The sequence below is a fragment of the Macrotis lagotis genome, chromosome X (genome assembly GCF_037893015.1).
Source record: "Macrotis lagotis isolate mMagLag1 chromosome X, bilby.v1.9.chrom.fasta, whole genome shotgun sequence".
NCBI lineage: Eukaryota > Metazoa > Chordata > Mammalia > Peramelemorphia > Peramelidae > Macrotis > Macrotis lagotis.
In genome coordinates, this window is record NC_133666.1 from 93,983,324 (window position 1) to 94,001,790 (window position 18,467).

Sequence of the window (18,467 nt, forward strand, 5' to 3'; positions counted from 1 at the left end):
ATCGGTGGATTCTTTCCATTTCTATTTTGCCCTCTGCTTCTAGAATATCAGGGCAATTTCCTGTAGTAATTCTTTGAAAATGATGTCAAGGTTCTTTTCCTGATCATGACTTTCAGGTATTCCAATAATTTTTAAATTATCTTTCCTAAGTCTGTTTTCCATATCAGTTGTTTTTTCAATGAGATATTTCACATTTTCTTCTAATTTTTCATTATTTTGGTTTTGAAGTATTGATTCCTGATTTCTGGTAAATTCATCAATCTCCCTGAATTCTATTCTTTGTCTGAAGGATTTGTTCTCCTCAGAGAGTTTTCTTATCTCTTTTTCCATCTGGCCAATTTTGCTTTTTAAAGCATTCTTCTCCTCAATACCTTTTTGAACTCTCCTATCCATTTGACCTAAGCTGGTTTTTAGCATGCTATTTTCTTCAGCATTTTTTTGGATTTCCATGACTTAGCTGCTGACTTCATTTTCACGTTTTTCCTGCATCTCTCTCCTTTCTTTTCCCAGTTTTTCTTCCAACTCCTTCATTTGATTTTCAAAGTCTTTTTTGAGCTCTATCATAGCCTGAGCCAAGTTTCTGTTTTTCTTGGAGTCTTTAGATGCAGGAGCTTGTGCTTCCTCATCTTCAGACTGAGTATTTTGGTCCTTCTTGGGCTCATTTGCAAAATATTTCTCAATAGTCTTCTTTTTGTTTCTCTGCTTGCTCATTTTCCCAGCCTGGGCCTGGTTTGGGGTGTTTCTTGAGCTTTTGGGACACTCCCACAAGGGTCTCAGTGTGTGCGGCTCTGTCCTCCCTCCTGGTCTGTGAATGACCATAAGCGCCCCCCTCTACCAAGGGGCTGATGGGGGGGGGGGGCTGCTGTTCTATGGTGGGGCCTAGACTGTGGTCAGGATCTGAATGTGGTCAGAGCCCCAGAGTCCTGTTTCAGGGGCAGAGGACAGAGCTAGGCAGTCTCTCTTCACTCCCCTCCCTCAGCTCCATGGGCTCATGCCCTGGGGGCTCCTGCTTACCGGCTCCACCTGCTTCTGTTTCCTGGATCAGGGCTGGGGAAAGAGGATGCTGCTTGCTGTGTGCCCTGAGGGCTGGGCTCCACATGCTCACTCTGGCAGAGGTCCCTCACTGTTCCCCCACTTTGTGCCCGGTGCTCCCCGGGGTGCAGCTCAGGAGACTGCCCAGCTGCTGTGAGCTGGGGCTCCCAGAGCCCTGGGGCTGCCTCCGGGAGGCTGAGGTTCTTTGGCTCTGGTGGGCCACCCCTCTGGCAGGCTGACTCTCTGATCCTGGGGAGCAGAGCCTTTCTGCTCTTTTCCCAGTTACCTTGAGTAGGAGAACTGCCTCACTGGGTCCCTTTGTGGGTTCTGTCTCTCGAAAGTTTAGTTAGAGTCCTTAGCTGATGAATTTTGTCAGAGAGCTCCTAAGACTCCATCCCTTCTTGTCGCCATCTTGGCTCCGCCCCTAGCTTTTCTCCATTTCTTGAAGAATGGTAATGTCCCATTACATTTGGGTATCAAAATTTGTTTACCCATTCCCGAGTGTATGTCTCTCTATTTTTTTGCAATTCTTTGCTGTTAAATTTGTTTTTTATTTCTTTAGTATTTTATTTCTCCCCAGTTACATGTAAAAATAATTTTTAATTTTGAGTTTCAAATTATTTCCCTTTTTCTCTCTCCAAGTACTCTTCATTGAGAAAGCAAGTAATTTGATATAGGTTAGTAATGCAAAATATTTCTATAATAGTTATGATATGAAAGAAAATATAAATGCCCTCCCCCCTAATAGAAATCTCAAGAAAAGTAAGGAAAATTAAAAAGTTTGCTTCAATCTCTATTCTGTAAACTGTCAGTTCTATCTCTTGAGCTGGATAGCATTCTTCATCATAAGGCTTTCAGAGCTGTATTGGATTGCTGAGAAAAGCTAAGTCATTCACAACTGTTCACCCTACAATATTACTGTTACTTTTCATCTGCTCATGTAAGTCCTTCCAGGTTTTTGAAGTTTGCTTCAAAGTTTTTTTCAGTTACTATTGCTACTTGTATTTCTTTCCAACCTATTATCCCTTGGTTTATTCTTTCTCTCCTTTCATCCTGCCCCTCCTCAAAAGTGTTTTGTTTCCAACTAATCTATCTTCTAATCTGCCCTCCTTTCTGTTACACCCCTTATCCTTTTTCCTCTCCTCCTTCCTGTAGGTTAAGATAGATTTCTATACCAAGTTGAGTATGAGTGTTATTGCCTCTTTGAATCAGTTCTGAGGAGAGTAAAGTTCACTCACTCCCTGTCACCTCCTACTTCTTCTCCTCTATTATAAAAGCTTTTTATTTCCTCTTAAGATAATTTACCTTATTCAAGCTCTACCTTTTTCTTTTGTTACAGTATATTACTTCCTCATCCCTTAATTTTATATTTTTATATCATCTGTAAATATACAACTCACCCCTGTGTTACTGTCTGTCTGTCTTTCTTTATATATGCATGTATATATATATATATATATATATATATATACATTGTGCTTAACCACCCTATTAATGAGAAAGTTCTCAGTTACCAGTATTCTCTTTCCATGGCAAAATATAAACAGTTCAACAATAAGTCTTTAGGATTTCACTTTTCTGTTAACTTTTTTATACTTCTCTTGAGTCTTGCATTTGAAAATCAAAATTTCTATTTCTATTTTCTATTTCTGGATTTTTCATCAGGAGAGTTTGAAAATCCCTTTTTCATTGAATGTTCATTTTTTCTCTTGAAAGAATATGCTCATTTTTTGCTGGGTAATTGACTCTTGATTGTAATTCAAAGTCCTTTGCTTTTCAGAAAATTATATGTTTTAATGTAGGATTCTTTAATGTAGAAGCTGCTAAATCTTGTGTTATCCTAACTGTGTTTCCTTCTTAGCCCAGAAGCTGGAGTTTTTGGATTTATCAAATAATAATTTGCTGTTTCTTTGGTACATAATCCATTCCTCAGACCTACCATTATATTTTTTAGCCAGTACCCAACAGTTTTGATGACTGCTGCTTTATAATATAATTTTAGATCTGGTACAACTATTTCACCTTCCTTTGCATTTGTTTTCCATTCATTCCCTTGATATTCTTGACTTTTTGATCCTTCATACAAATTTTGCTACTATTTTTTTCTATATCAATAAAATAATTTTTGGTAGTTTGATTGTTATGGAACTTAATCAGTAATTTAATTTAGGTAGAATTGTCATTTTTATCATATTAACTCAGTCTAAGCATAAGTAATTGATATTTGTCCAGTTACTAAGGTGATTATATTTGTGTGAAAAATCTTATGTAATTGTTTTCATATAGTTTCTGAGCTTGCTTAGTAGCTAAACTCTCAATTATTTTATGTTAAATTTATTTATTATTATTATTAAATGATTTATTATATATTATGAAATTTATTATTATTAAATATACATTATTAATTTTTATTATTATTAAATTATTTAAATGGAATTTATTTTTCTATCTCTTGATGCTGTGCTGTTACCAATATACAGAAATACTGATGTTTTAAATGGGTTTATTTGATATCCCACAATTTTGTTAAAGTTACTAATTGTTTCGAGTAGATTTTTCATTGATTTCCTAGGTTTCTCTAAGTATACCATAATATCATCTGTAAAGGATGGTAGTCTCTTTTCTTGATAATATTTCACATTATCATCTAGTTTTTCATTCTTTTGGTTTTGTCTTATTGTTTCTTAATTCCATACAAAGTCATTAGTTTACCATTGCTCAGTTCTATATGTTAAGGAATTATTTTCTTCAGTGAGCTTTTGTAACTCCTTTTCCTTTTGGCCATTTCAGCTTCTTCTCCTCATTGGCTTTTTGTAACTCTTTTTTTCATTTGTCTAAGTCTAGTTTTGAAGGTGTTATTTTCTTCAGGATTTTTTGTGTTTCCTTCACTAAGCTGCTGACTTGGTTTTCATAATTTTTGCTTCATCAATTCTCATTTCTCTTCCCATTTTCCCCTCTTCTTCTCTTACATGATTTTCCAAATCGTTTTTGAGTTCTTCCATTATCTGAGACCAATTCAGATTTTTCTTGAAGGCTTTGAATATAGGAGCTTTGACTTTGTCATCTTTTTCTGTGTGTGTCTGTTTGTGTGTGTGTGTGTGTGTGTTTTGATCTTCTTTATCACCATAGTAACTTTCTAATTTAAGATTTTTTTCTCCTCTTGTTTGCTCATTTACCTGGTCTATAATTTGCTTTTCACTCTTTATTAGAGTAGAGATCTGCTTCCAAGGTGGAAAGTGCATTGTACCAAATTTGGGGGGGTTGTTGAAACTGTTTTAAGAGATACTTCTAGGGACCTACAAGTTTTAGTTCTTCCAAGGTGGTATAACTAACAAAAAGTTTTAAACTACTCTCCTGGCCTGTGTTCTAATCCAAGGATGACCACAAGAACTCCTTTCTGCCCTAGAACGTAAGAAGGATCCCACTACCCTGTAGTAAAAAGCTTTATTGTACTATTCCTCCTCCTCTTCTTCCTGAAACTGTCACCCAGGACTGCATCCCAGAGCCAAGTATGGTAAAAGCAAGTCCTGCTTCAATGATAGTAAAGAGATCCCTGTAACCTCCTTCCAATCCCCTTACTGTCTGTGAGCCAAGAACTCCATAAGGATCTGTCACTGCCTCAGATTCAATGACTCCTAAGAACTACTCTTTGTTTGATGGGATCAGGTCCATATATTGAGACCTGTGCTGTACTGTGCTCCACTCTCACCCTGGTGTGACAGACTCTTCCTGTTGACTTTTCTAGTTGTCCTTGGGAGTGTCTGGGTTGAGAGACCTGGAAATCACCATTGTTGCCACTGATGCAGTCATTCCATTGCCTGTTCCTGGATTGTTGAGGCAGGTTCCTACTTGCTATGCCAGTGCTGCATTGTGCTCCTCTCTCACCTTGTTGCAACACATTTTCCCTGCTGAACTTTCAGTTTGTTTGGACTAGAAAATTGTTTCACTTCATCTTTCTATGAAATTTGGCTACTCTAGAATTTGTTTAGAGTAATTATTAAAAATATTTGGAGGCATTTGGGGCAGGGCTTGAGCAAGTCCTGTTACTCTGCCATCTTGTCTCTATCCCATTTCTAGAATTTTATAGAAAAAGGAGGGACATGGTTATAATGCTAAACCCAAAAAGTGAGACAGAGACCAAAATTTGATAAGTTTTGGAGATTTATTACCTGACTATGCAGAGTTACATTTTCCCTCAAATTGCATTCAGAGAACAAGGTTTTTAATGGTATTTTGAGTGGGGGGAGTATTGTGAGCACGCAGGATACGGTAGCAGAGATAGCAGTTAGGTATATAGCATGTTTCCTGTGTCATAGGAAATAGAGTGAAGTTTACTATCTCATGGTTCCAGCTGCATCTGGGGAAGTGGGAGGCAGTTTTGGAAGGAAGCAGGAATTTTGCAGATAGAGCAAAAAGGAGTAGGTTAACAAGAGTGCTTTATGAATCTCAGACAAATATATGGCATATCTCGTGACCCCAGAGTCAACCATTTGGGTCCAGTCAGAATATTCTCAGACCCAAAGGTGCCTAGCCAAGTTTATATTTCTGAGGAGTTTCTCAGGGCCCAGAAAGGTGTCAAGGACCCCTTCTATACAGGGATTACACAAATATCAATATTGTACTTCAATAACAATGTCAAAATGGCAAAACTGCCCCTTGAAGGGAATAGGCTGACCTGAATAGAATAAACCCTTTTTTAAAAAAAATTTAACTCTGCTTGATTCCAGGTAAAAGTCATATTTAGCAGTCATGTAGCAAAAGTTCCATATTATTCACGGAATGGCCAGGCTCAGCATCAACCAGGTGGGAAATTTTCCTGTTTGGAAAGGAAATAACACAACTAAAAAATTGAGTCAATAGGATCTGACTTTTGCCTTATAAAGATCATTCCCTTAACTTTCCCAAGGCACAGACATCTACTTGTAGTAGTACTAAGACTGCACTCCTCTGGGCAGCACACAACATTTCCCTTGAATAATAGAATTAGATGATCATATCTGAAATCAAAACTCAGAACAATGGCAAAACACAATCTCAAGAGATTTTACCTCAAGGAACAAAATTTCACTGCTCTCAATTGATTTTTTTCTCATATGGTTTTAATAACAGTAAATAAGCATATCATGGGTTTTATTTATTTTTTCTAATTTATAGCCATCCCAAAACAGAAATCAATCATTAAGAAATTAAGATTTCTAACATTCTAGAGTATTAAACTCATAATGAATATATGATACTTCACTCAAAAACCCAGATAAATTCTGGCTACTTGCTATAAGCCTCCAGACTAACAGAAATCCATATTACCTATAAATCATAGATAGCTAAACCAGGATCCAATAGATCAATAGGATCCAATAGAAAGATGAACAACTCTTATTGCAAGAGAACTAAGCAGTTTTCATATTCAAATAATAACCCTGAGTGAAACAAGACTGACAAAAGGCCAACTACTGAAGGTGGAACTGGATACATGTTTTTCTGGAGTGACCTCAGTGAAGGTCAACACAGTGAAGCTGGAGAAGGTATTGTAATCAAAACTAATCTAATCAACAAGCTCCTATGCCTACCAAAAGGAGTGAACAACAGGCTCATTGTAATGTGATTGCCCCTCGTAGGAAAATGCCATCATGCTAACATCATCAATGTCTATGTTCCCAAGATGACTAACCATGATAAGGTCAAAGAAAAATTATATGCAGACTTGGAGATCTTCATCATCAATGAACCAAGAGAGGACAAATTTATAATTCTGGGTGATTTTAATGCTAGAATAGGCTCAGACTATAAGATATGGTAGAGAGTCCTTGGGAGGAATGGAGTTGGATCACAAACATTCCCTTCCATTTACCTAAATGCAACAAAACTTCCATTGACAATAGTCTATGTGATTATAAGGAGAAGAGACAGACAAGGTGTTAAGAGTGATAAAGGCATTGTGGGGTGAAGACTCATCCTCTCCAAGCTATATTCACATTCAACTGAAGTAGTGCCCCTAAGAGAAAATGACTACCAGAAGAATTAATGAACTAGAATATCAAGGAGTAGTTTACCTGTCAGATCTATGGAAAGGGAAGCAGTTTATGACTAAGGAAGAGATGGAGATCATCACTAAAAACAAACTAGATGATTTTGATTACATTAAATTAATAAGCTTTTGCACAGACAAAACCACTGTAACCAAGATCAAAAGAAATGTAGTAAACTGGAAAACAATCTTTACAACTAGTATTTCTGACAAAGGATTCACTTCTAAAATATACAGAGAACTGAGTCAAATTAAAAAAAAACCATTTACCAACTGGCAAATGGTCAAAGGATATGTGAAGACAATTTATAGGCGAGATCAAAGTGATCCATAGTCATATGAAAAATTTCTCTAAATCATTACTTATTAGAGAAATGCAAATTAAAGCATCTCTGAGATAACACCTCACACCTCTCAGACTAGCCAATATGACCAGAAAGGACAATGATCATTGTTGGAATCTGGGACACTAATACATTGTTGGTGGAGCTGTGAACTCATCCAACCCTTCTGGAGAGCAGTCTGGAACTATGCCCGAAGGGCAACAAAAATGTGCATACACTTTGAACCAGCAATACCACTACTGGGTCTATACCCTGAAGAGATGATGAAAAAGGGTAAAAACATTACTTGTACAAAAATATTTATAGCAGCCCTGTTTGTGGTGGCAAAGAACTGGAAATCAAGTAAATGTCCTTCAATTGGGGAATGGCTTAGCAAACTGGTATATGTATGTCATGGAACACTATTGTTTTATTAGAAACCAGGAGGGATGGGAATTCAGGGAAGCCTGGAGGGATTTGCCTGAATTGATGCTGAGTGAGATGAGCAAAACCAGAAAAACTCTGAACACCCTAACAGCAACATTGGGGTGATGATCAACCTTGATGGACTTGCTGATTCCATCAGGGACAATTTTGGGCTGTCTTCAATGGAGAATATCGTCTCCAATATCACATCCAGAGAAACAACTGTGGAGTTTGAACAAAGACCAAGGACTAATACCTTTAATTTAGAAAAAAACTGATATCTTATTGTTTGATCTTTCTATCTCTTATACTTTATGTTTCTTCCTTAAGGATATGATTTCTCTCTCATCACATTCAATTTGGATCAATATATACCATGGAAACAATGTAAAGACTGGCAAATTGTCTTCTGTGGGAGGTGAGGGGAGGGAAGCAAGATTGAGGGAAAAATTGTAAAACTCAAAATAAATAAAATCTTTTTTAAAAAAAAGAATTAATGTCTAGAAGAGATTAGAGTGCTTCTCTGTGCAGTTTGTTGCTAAATTGGTTGCTAAATTGTTGCTTAACGCATAGTTTACCACAGTGGAGCAGAAGAGGACTGGGAAGCTTTCAGAAATTTGGTGTACAGCACTACATTTACTCTTCTGGGTCAGAACACTCAGAAACATCAAGATTGAAATCCAGAAGCTGCTAAATGAAAAAAGGTAATTCCACAGGGTTTGCCAGCAGGATAATTCAACTATTTCTAAGAAGGCAGGATTTTTATCCCATCAAAAGTGAAGTATATGCACAGATAAATCCATGTAACCAACAACTAATGATTCTGACAAAGGACTCATTTCTAAAGTATACAGAGAACTGAGTCATATTTTTAAAACAAAAAGCCATTCCCCAATTGACAAATGGTCAATTGATATGCAAAGGCAATTTATAGATGAGATCAAAGCAATCCATAGCCATATGAAAAAATGCTCTAAATCATTAATTATTAGAGAAATGCAAATTAAAGCTTCTCTGAGGTGCCACCTCACACCTCTCAGATTGGCCAATATGACCAGGAAGGATAATGATCATTGTTGGAAGGGTTTCGGGAAATCTGGGACACTCTTATACTGTTGGTGGAGCTGTGAACTCATCCAACCCTTCTGGAGAGATATTTGGAACTATGCCCAAAGGGCAACAAAAAATGTGTATACCCTTTGACCCAGCAATATCACTACTGGGTCTATATCCTGAAGAGATGATGAAAAAGGGTAAAAACATTGCTTGTACAGAAATATTTATAGCAGCCCTGCTTGTGGTGGCAAAGAATTGGAAATCAAGTAAATGTCCTTCAATTGGGGAATGGCTTAGCAAACTGTGGTATATGTATGTCATGGAACACTATTGTTCTATTAGAAACCAGGAGGGATGGGATTTCAGGGAAGCCTGGAGGGATTTTCATGAACTGATGCTGAGTGAGAAGAGCAGAACCAGAAAAACACTGTACACCCTAACAGCAACATGGGAGTGATGTTCAACCTTGAAGGACTCCCTCATTCCATCAATGCAACAATCGGGAACAATTTTGGGCTGTCCACAAAGGAGAGTGCCATCTGTATCCAGATAAGGAGCTGTGGAGTTTGAACAAAGTTCAAGGACTATTCCCTTTAGTTTAGAAAAAAAAAGATATCTTATTGTCTGATCTTGTTACCTCTTAGAATTCTCTTCTCTTCTTTAAGGATATGATTTCTCTCTCATCACACCCAATTTGGATCAAGGTACAACATGGAAACAAAGTAAAGACTGTCAGAGTGCTTTCCGGGGGGGGGGGGGGGCAGGGAAGCAAGATTGGGGGGAATTGTAAATCTCAAATCTTTTTAATAAAAATTAATTTTAAAAAGTGAAGTATAAACTAAGCTTAGAGATTTCCAGGATTCTTGACTCAGTAGGACTGCAGATGAAACTCTGTTTTATGCAGATAGTAACAATCTAATGTACTTTTATAATGCCTCAAAATCTATTTATGGGCCAAAGACAATCTCAACTATTCAGTGCTGATGGAGCCACCACTGATTAGTGACAGGAATAAGACCCTAGAGAAATGGGTTGAACACTTCCATAATGTTCTTTACAGACTATCATCAACCAATACAGAAGTCACAGACTGTTTACCTCAAGTTGAATTAATCTGTCCCTAGCTGAAGTTTCAACCAAAGAAGAGTTTTTGAATGCCATTAGGCTCCTTTCATATGGCAAAGCACTTGGTACTGATTCTATTCCAGATGAGATTTACAAAGTGGGGGAGGCATTGCTCACATAAAAACTGACTAAAATTTTCCAGATTATATGGCATGAGAATGTTAGTCCCCAAGAATTCAAAGTTGCCTCCATTGTCCATCTCTATAAAGGTAAAGGAAATCACAAGGATTTTTCACTCCTAAAGATTTTTGCTTTAGTCCTCCTTAATATCTTTTTTTAAATTTTTTTAAATTTATTTTAGGCAATGGGTTGAAGTGACTTGTCCAAGGTCACACACCTAGGCAATTAGTAAGTGCCTGAGGTCAGATTTGAACTCAGGTACTCCTGATTCCAGGGCCAGTGCTCTATCCATTGTACCACCTAACTGCCACTTCTCCTTAATATCTTAATCCTTCACCTGGAGGATGGTCATCTACCTGAGAGCCAGTGTGACTTCAGAAAGGATTGAGGAAATAGTGGATAGAGTACCAGCCCTGGAGTCAGGAAGACCTGAGTTCAAATCCAGCCTCAGACACTTAATAATTACCTAGTTGTGTGACCTTGGGCAAGTCACTTAGCCCCACTGCCTTGCAAAAAAAAGAAAGGGTTGAAGAATAGTTGATATGGTTACTGCCCAACAACTTCAGGAAAAATGCCAGAAACAGAACAGAGATCTGAATTCAACACTTATAGAATTGATCGAGGTCTCCATTACAGTCAATCATAAAAGCTTATGAAAAATTATATCAAAATCTGGTTGCCTGGAGAAATTCCTCAGTATCACAATATAATTCATTATGGCATACTTGTCCAGGTTCTAGATATTGGAAGGCAATCTCACAATTTCCCAGTTATCAATGGAGTGACATAAGGCTTGCTCCCATAATTTTTAGAATGATATTTTTGATCATGTTATCAAATGTCTTCACTAAGGATGAACACTACATCAAAGTTAGTTACAAACAGTAAATTCTTCAACTTGAAAAGGCTACAAGCCAAAGCTAAAGTGGAAGGAGCATTGGTGCATGATTGTCTGTTTGCAGATACAACTGAACTCAATGCAACTTCTGGAGCTGAGATGCAGTAATGCATGGATTGATTCTCTGCTGTTTGTGCTAATTTTGGCCTGACAATTAACACCAAGAAAACATAAGTATTCCATCAGCCAGTACCACACATTCATCTGTGGAACCATTACAGCAAATAGAAAAGTTCTTTAGATATACTGTAAATAAGTTCACCTACCCTGACAATGTACTTTCCATGGAGATACATATTGGTAATGAGGCTGATACATGCATTACCAGAGCTACATCAGTGTTTGGGAGCTCCAGAAGAAAGTATGGGAGAGAAAAGATATTAGACTGACTATGCAACTGAAGGTCTACAGAGCCATTGCATTGATCTCATTGCTGTATGCCTGTGAAACCTGGACAATCTACCAGGGTCATGCCAGGAAACTGAATCACTTCCATTTGAATTGTCGGGAATACGTTCCACTTTTGTACAACTTTAATTTTAGGATTTTTTTTTTCCCTGAAAAATCTTGATTTGTTTCTTTGCAGATTCCCTTCTTTTTCAGTTTTTTTCCTGGGGCCAAACCAAACTGCTTCATCCTCCACATGATAACCCTTCAAATTAAGACCAGAATCTATTTTTTCCCAGTCTAAGCTTGCCTTCAAGCAATCCTCATAAGACATAGACTTTCATCATCCTGATGACTCTCCTCTCGATAATCGCAGCTCCTCAATGTCTTCCTTAAACAATGGGACAACAAAACAAACACAGTGTTTCAGTTTGCAAACTCCTAATTATCTTTTCATGTTTTATGAGAATGGTATGAGGTACTCTTAAAAATTTTGTTGAAATCAAGGTAAACTATATTAACATTATTGAACTCATCTTCAAGTTTAGAGATTTTGTGTGAGCAAAAAGAAAATGACATTAATCTGGCATGACTTGTTCTTGATGAAGCTCTTTATAATCAAATTCCTGGGTGACTAGGTGGTGTAGTGGATAGAGCATTGGTCCTGGAGTCAGGAGGACCTGAGTACAAATATGGCCTCAGACACTTAATAATTGCCTAACTATGTGAACTTAGGCTACTCACTTAATTCCATTGCCCTGAGATCCAAGAAGCAGAGGGTAAAATAGAAATTGAGGGAATTTACTGATCACCTCCTGAAAGAGATCCCAAAAGAAAAACTTCCAGGAACATTATAGCCAAATTCCAAAACTCCCAAGTCAAAGAGAAAATATTAAAACTGCCAGAAGCAAACAATTCAACTACCGCGGCTTTATAGTCAATATTACACAGGATCTGGCAGCATCTACATTAAGGGCTCATAGGTCTTGGAACATGATATTCCAGAAGGCAAAAGATCTTGGTTTACAACTGAGAATCAACTACACAGCAAAACTGACCATCCTCTTTTGGGGGAAAGGATGGACTTTCAATGAAACAAGGGACTTTCAAACTTTCCTCTGGTTGAGATGACCAGAACTGAACAGAAAGTTTGATCTCCAAGTACAGAACTCAGGTGAACCATAGAGGGGGTGGAAGAGAAGGACTCTAACTATGAGGAACTTAATGATTTTGAACTATTTGTATTCCTGCATGGGAAGAAGATACTGATAACTCATATGAACTTTCTCATTTATGAGTACTTAGAAGGAGCATATATAGACAGGACATAGGAAGGAGTGGAACATAATGGTATAATATAGCAAAAAGATGGAGTCAATGGGTGATGAAAGAAAGTACTGGGAAGAAGAGAAAGGAGAGGAAGAAGAGGCTTAGATATTTCACATAATAAAAGTTTTTCAGTGGAGTAGGATGGGGGGAAGTGAGGGGGAATGAGTAAGCCTTCATTCTCATCAGAAATGACTCAGAGGGGAAATAACATACACACTTAACAGGGTATAGAAATCTATCTTCCCTAGAGAAAAATGAGAAGAAAGGGATGGGATAAGGGGGAAGGGGGGAAGGGGAAATGGGTGATAGAAGAGAGGGAAGATTATGGGAGAGGGTATTCAGATACAACACACTTTTAAACAAGGACACAGTGTAAAGGAGAGAGAATAGGATAAATGAGAGTGGGAAGGAATGGAGTGGAGGGAAATACAGCTAGCAATAGCAACTGTTGGAAAATATTAAAGCAACTTCTTTGATGGACTTATAATAAAGAAGGCAACTCATCCCAGAGACAGTCATTGAAATCTGAACACAGACTGAAGTACATTTTTTTTTTTCACTATTCTTGAGATTTCTCATCTTCTTGGGGGTGGGCTTACATTTACTCTCATAGCAAGATTACTGTAATAATATAAAATAAATAAACCAAAAAAAAAAAATGATGTTCACCAGCCACCTCTAACGATTGGTTGTAGATTGGTTTAATGATTGGTTCTTTTCTCAGGATTTGAAGTCAAATCTGCTGATTTATGCTTTACAGACTCTTTCCTCCTTTTTTAAAATAAAAACATTTTCCTTTCTTCAATATTGTGGAACATCTCCCATTTTCCATACTCTTTCAAGTAACTGACCACAGATAAGTAATCATATCTTCCATTCTTTCAGTACCCAAGGATGGAATTCTGGACCAGGTTACTTTAATTCATAAGGTGCTCTATTACTTATCCAAAGCATCAACTCCAGTCAACTCTAGTCATTTTTGTTCTTTCATTTCCAGGATAAAGGTCATTCTTCTCAAAAACCAAAATAATAAATAAATAATTGGCTCCTTTCTGCTGTCATTATACTTCATTTTTATAGCTCCTCTAAGGACTGCTTTGTACAAACCACATATTTAATAAATGTAGCTGACCCAAATGACTAAATGATTGCTTGACAACAATCTGAGAGCTCCTTAAGTTGACTTCAGCATAAAGTCTCTTCACTTTATATACAGTAACCAAGTCATTTCTGCACAAACATACATCCATACTTGATATAAAAATAAACTTCTTAATATGTATCTGTGGAGAACGCACATATTGACAATAAACTTGCCCTAGTCTGTGATGAAACATAAACTATATCATTTTCTATTGCATTTGTACCTGATTTCAATTAGGTAAGGACTAAGACTTCAAGCATCTTCAAACATTCAGGGAAGAAGGGACCAAGGTTCCCTTCTTTGTGGAATGGAAATGATGACCTAATACTGCTACTGCTTTGTCTTCTCTCTCTCCTTTGTTTCTTGCCACAAGTCTCAAAAACTTCTAAAATTTCAAATGGCAGTAATTAATAATTATAATAATAGTGGCTGATCCCATTACATTCACATTAAGGTTAATTAAATGCTTTCCTCACAATAATTCTCATTTTTAATAAAAGCTTCCTGTTTTACAAAGCAGTTTCCAAGATTTCCAAACCATCTATAAGAAAGAAATGGAAAGAAATTGTATCCTTCTATCCAAATTATAAGATTTAATGGAAAAAGTAGTGGATTGACAACCAGAAAAATTTAGATAGCTGATTTGAGCTTTATCATTAGCTTTAATTAAAGCCAATCACATTTATGTAACCTTGAATAAATTACTTTACTGCCTTGGGTTTTAGTTCCCCAATATTTTGCTCATTCACCTTACCTTTCTACCTCCATGCAAGTGGGAATTGCTTTCTCATGCTGACAATGCCTCCACCCTTGTGGACTCCTTCCCAATTGGTGAACTTCTTTCCTGGAAACTCTTCTATTAGCTGGATCACATCTAATCCCACTCAATTCATGATTCTCCAGCTCCTTTTCAGGTCCTTTTTGTATCTTGTCATATTAGCATATAAACTTCTTGATGGTAAGGCAGTGACTCTTTGAAGGACAATGCTTTTTTGCTTTATATTTGTATTCCCAGTACTTAGTATGTAGTAAATGCACAATGAATGATTTAGTTTTTTTTAAAATAGAACATTTATAAGATTTAAAGCTGGAGAAAATCTTTGAAGTCATCTAGTTGTATCTCCTCATTTTATGAAGAAACTGGACCTTGGGTCTATGATTACAAGAGTAGTAATTAATAAAGCTCTGTCATACAAGTAATATTAACATGTTGAGTTTCCAGCTCAGATAGTGTCTGTATCTGGTGATTATTTCTCCTAAGGAATCTTTCTGATCTTCCATTCTTTAATTCTATAGAAAATTATCTTCCTAATGGTGGCATGATATTTTAAAAAATTGATGAATCCCTTATCCTATTATTCAAAGACTACTCCAATCATTTAGCATCTATTATACTCTGAGCAGAAATTATGTTGATGTATTGTAAGAATTACAAGTTATTATAGTGAATCTTTTTTGGTTTATTATGGTCTTTTCAAAAGTATGTTTGCCCTACATAAGCCAAGAAGTAATACATTTCAGTTTTCTATTCAGTCATGAGAGGAAGGATCAAACTTATGCTAGTGTTAGCCTGCCACCTAGCGTTTATTTTTAAGAGAAACTAGAAATAGTTGCTTTGTAGAAATCCTGCAATCTAGGGACAAGGAAGATGAGCTCGGGGTCAAATTAGGAGGTGTATCGTACCTGTTCTTCCTCAGACTCCTCAGATTTCCATTCAGTCTCTTTTTTTAATGTTATAATAATGCTCAGAACAACTCATTTGACATATGGTATAAATATGGTGAAATGAAATACCTTCATTTTAAAAGTAAGCTTCAGGGGCCGCTAGGTGGCACAGTGGATAAAGCACTGGCCCCTGGAGTCAGGAGTACCTGGGTTCAAAGACGACCTCAGACACTTAATAATTACCTAGCTGTGTGGCCCTGGGCAAGCCACTTAAGCCCATTTGCCTTGCAAAAAAAAAAAAAAAAAAAACAACCTAAAAAAAGTGAACTTCAGGGAACTTAATGATTAACACAATAGAATGAACCACTTTTGGGGGGATTTGGGGCATTTGTGGAAGAGTTTTTTACCTTGTACAATGTATATAAATATTATTATGATGCTTATAATAAGCTCCTTAAGGGTAAGAATTGTCTTAAACTTCTTGGTGGTGTACCTGGCACATAGTGAGTGTTTAATAAATGCTTATTGATTAACCAATTGATGTCTTTGAGACTGAATCTGGAACACTCTCCCCATTACCAGATTGCCCTCCCACACACTATTTCAAACTACAGGAAAGTTGAATGGTTAATACAGTTCAGAAATTTGGAACTGGAAAGTTGTCCAACTTTTCATTTTATTAATGGGGGGACTGAAGTTTAGAGAGTCTAAAGCATGAGTGTCTAGCTCTTCTGGGCCTCCTTGCCCAACAAAAACTTGTTAAGGACTGGAATATTTAATATTTATTTATTACTACAATGCAGCCTATTTTATCAAAGAGCATGATAATAAAATACAATAATGTAGTAAAGCAGGGGCAGCTAATGGCACAGTGGATAGAGTACCAGTCCTGGAGTCAGGGGGACCTGAGTTCAAATCCAACCTCAGACACTTAATAATTATATAGCTATGTGACCTTGGCAACTCACTTAACCCCATTGCCTTGCAAAAAAATATACAGTAAGGTATAATAAAATGAAATAAAGTATAATAAAAATATTGAATATAATAATAAAACATCAAGTTTCTAATCAAGAATAGGAAAGTGTCTTGCCCAGGATCATACAACTAGTAAGTATCTGAGGCGGGATTTGGACTAAGGAGGTTCTTCTCATTACAGGTCTGACACTCCATAATCCCCAAATTAAAAACTCTTGATCTATACTATTTTACTTATTATTTTTATATCTTGATTCTCAAATCTATATATCCATCACTAATCTCTCTCCTATAGTTCTATATCACAAATTGTTTTTTGATAGCTACAACTGGATGAGCCATAAGTATCTCAAACTCAGTTTGATAGAAACAGCAGTTTCCTGATGAAGTTTCCCTGACTCTGATACAACTTCTTTAATACTATCCAATTTACCACAACTTCTCTGATGCAGTTTGGACTACCGAAATAATCTTCTTCAAGCTCTCTCCATTCTAATCTCTTCTGCAGTCTAGTCAAAATGTTGTTTTTCCTCTGCAAGCCCTATCTTTCCACTCAATAAATTCCAGTGACTCATTATCTCCAAGCTCAAAAATGAAATCTTCTGTTTGATACACTTGACTCCTTTCTCCCCTTCCAGTTACTTTATTATCTTCTCTTCTCTGTACTTGCAATATTGGAAGACTGGTCTGTTTATTGTTCCTCACTCACAAAACTTCTTAGGCCTTTGCATTAACTATCTACTGTGTCTGGAACGTTTTCTTTGTTTTACCTTCACCTTTAAATTTCCCTGGTTTCCTACAAGATCCAGATAAAATCCCACCTTCTGCAAGAGAATTTTCCCATTTCCTACTCTCTCCTCTCCTCACTCCCAGTACCTTCCCTCTGAGAATTTCATATGCTCTGCTTATATTTTGCATGTACATTTATGTGTTATCTCTCTTATTAGAATGGACCTTCTCTAAGTGCAAGGACAGCATTTTTGCCTTTGGGGTTAAGTAGTACTTAGCACTATGTTTGGCATCTAGTAATACTTACATTCCAGTTAACTTACATTTACCAAAGTGATTTTTCAAAGTATAATCATGAATATTTCACTCCTCTAATCAATAAATTTTGATATCTTCTTTTTACTTACAGGATCATATTTAAAGTCAGTCATTTGAAATTATTCACACCTGGTCTCAACTAAATTTTTCAAGTTCCTCTACACCCTTATTCAGTCCAACCAACCTTCACACCATTCAATTAAGATACCCAAATATGAATAAAAATATGTATCATTTTGAAGTTTTATATAATATTTTAGCTTGAATTTGAAATCAGAATTGACTTTTGATTGTTTTATATATTTTATGTGTATAAACAAAGCATCTAAAAGCAGAGAAACTGATGATGAAATGTTATGAAATTGTTATGTTATGTTCATTGACTATTATATTATTTGATATTTTAGTTATTCATTTCAATAAAAAGTATTTAAAAAAGAAATTCACCTGTGTGGCTAGTTACATTGATCAAGTTAAATGAATGATAATTTATTTGCAAATAATTATTATGTATTATTATATACAATTAGTATATACAAGTTTACTGTATTGCATAGGATATATGCAAAGATTTTTAGAGTGGAGTGGAGAGATGAAAGAGAAGGGAAGGAAGAAAGAGAACTGTTGCATAAGAAAGATACAACTACCAGGTAGCAAAATGTAGAACTAGGATTTTGAACAGTAGTTTTCTGAATTCAAATTCCAAACACTTTTCATTATACCAACTGGGGCCAACTTTCACTGTGGTCTGTTTTATGGACTTTGTTCTGTCTTGCACAGACAAATGTATCACAAAAGGGGTCATTGGATGACTGAATAAAAATATTAATAGGATACAATTATTCTGTTATTATTAATAACTATAGCTTAACTCTATCAATTTTAAAATTTCTTTGAGAGGAAAAAAGT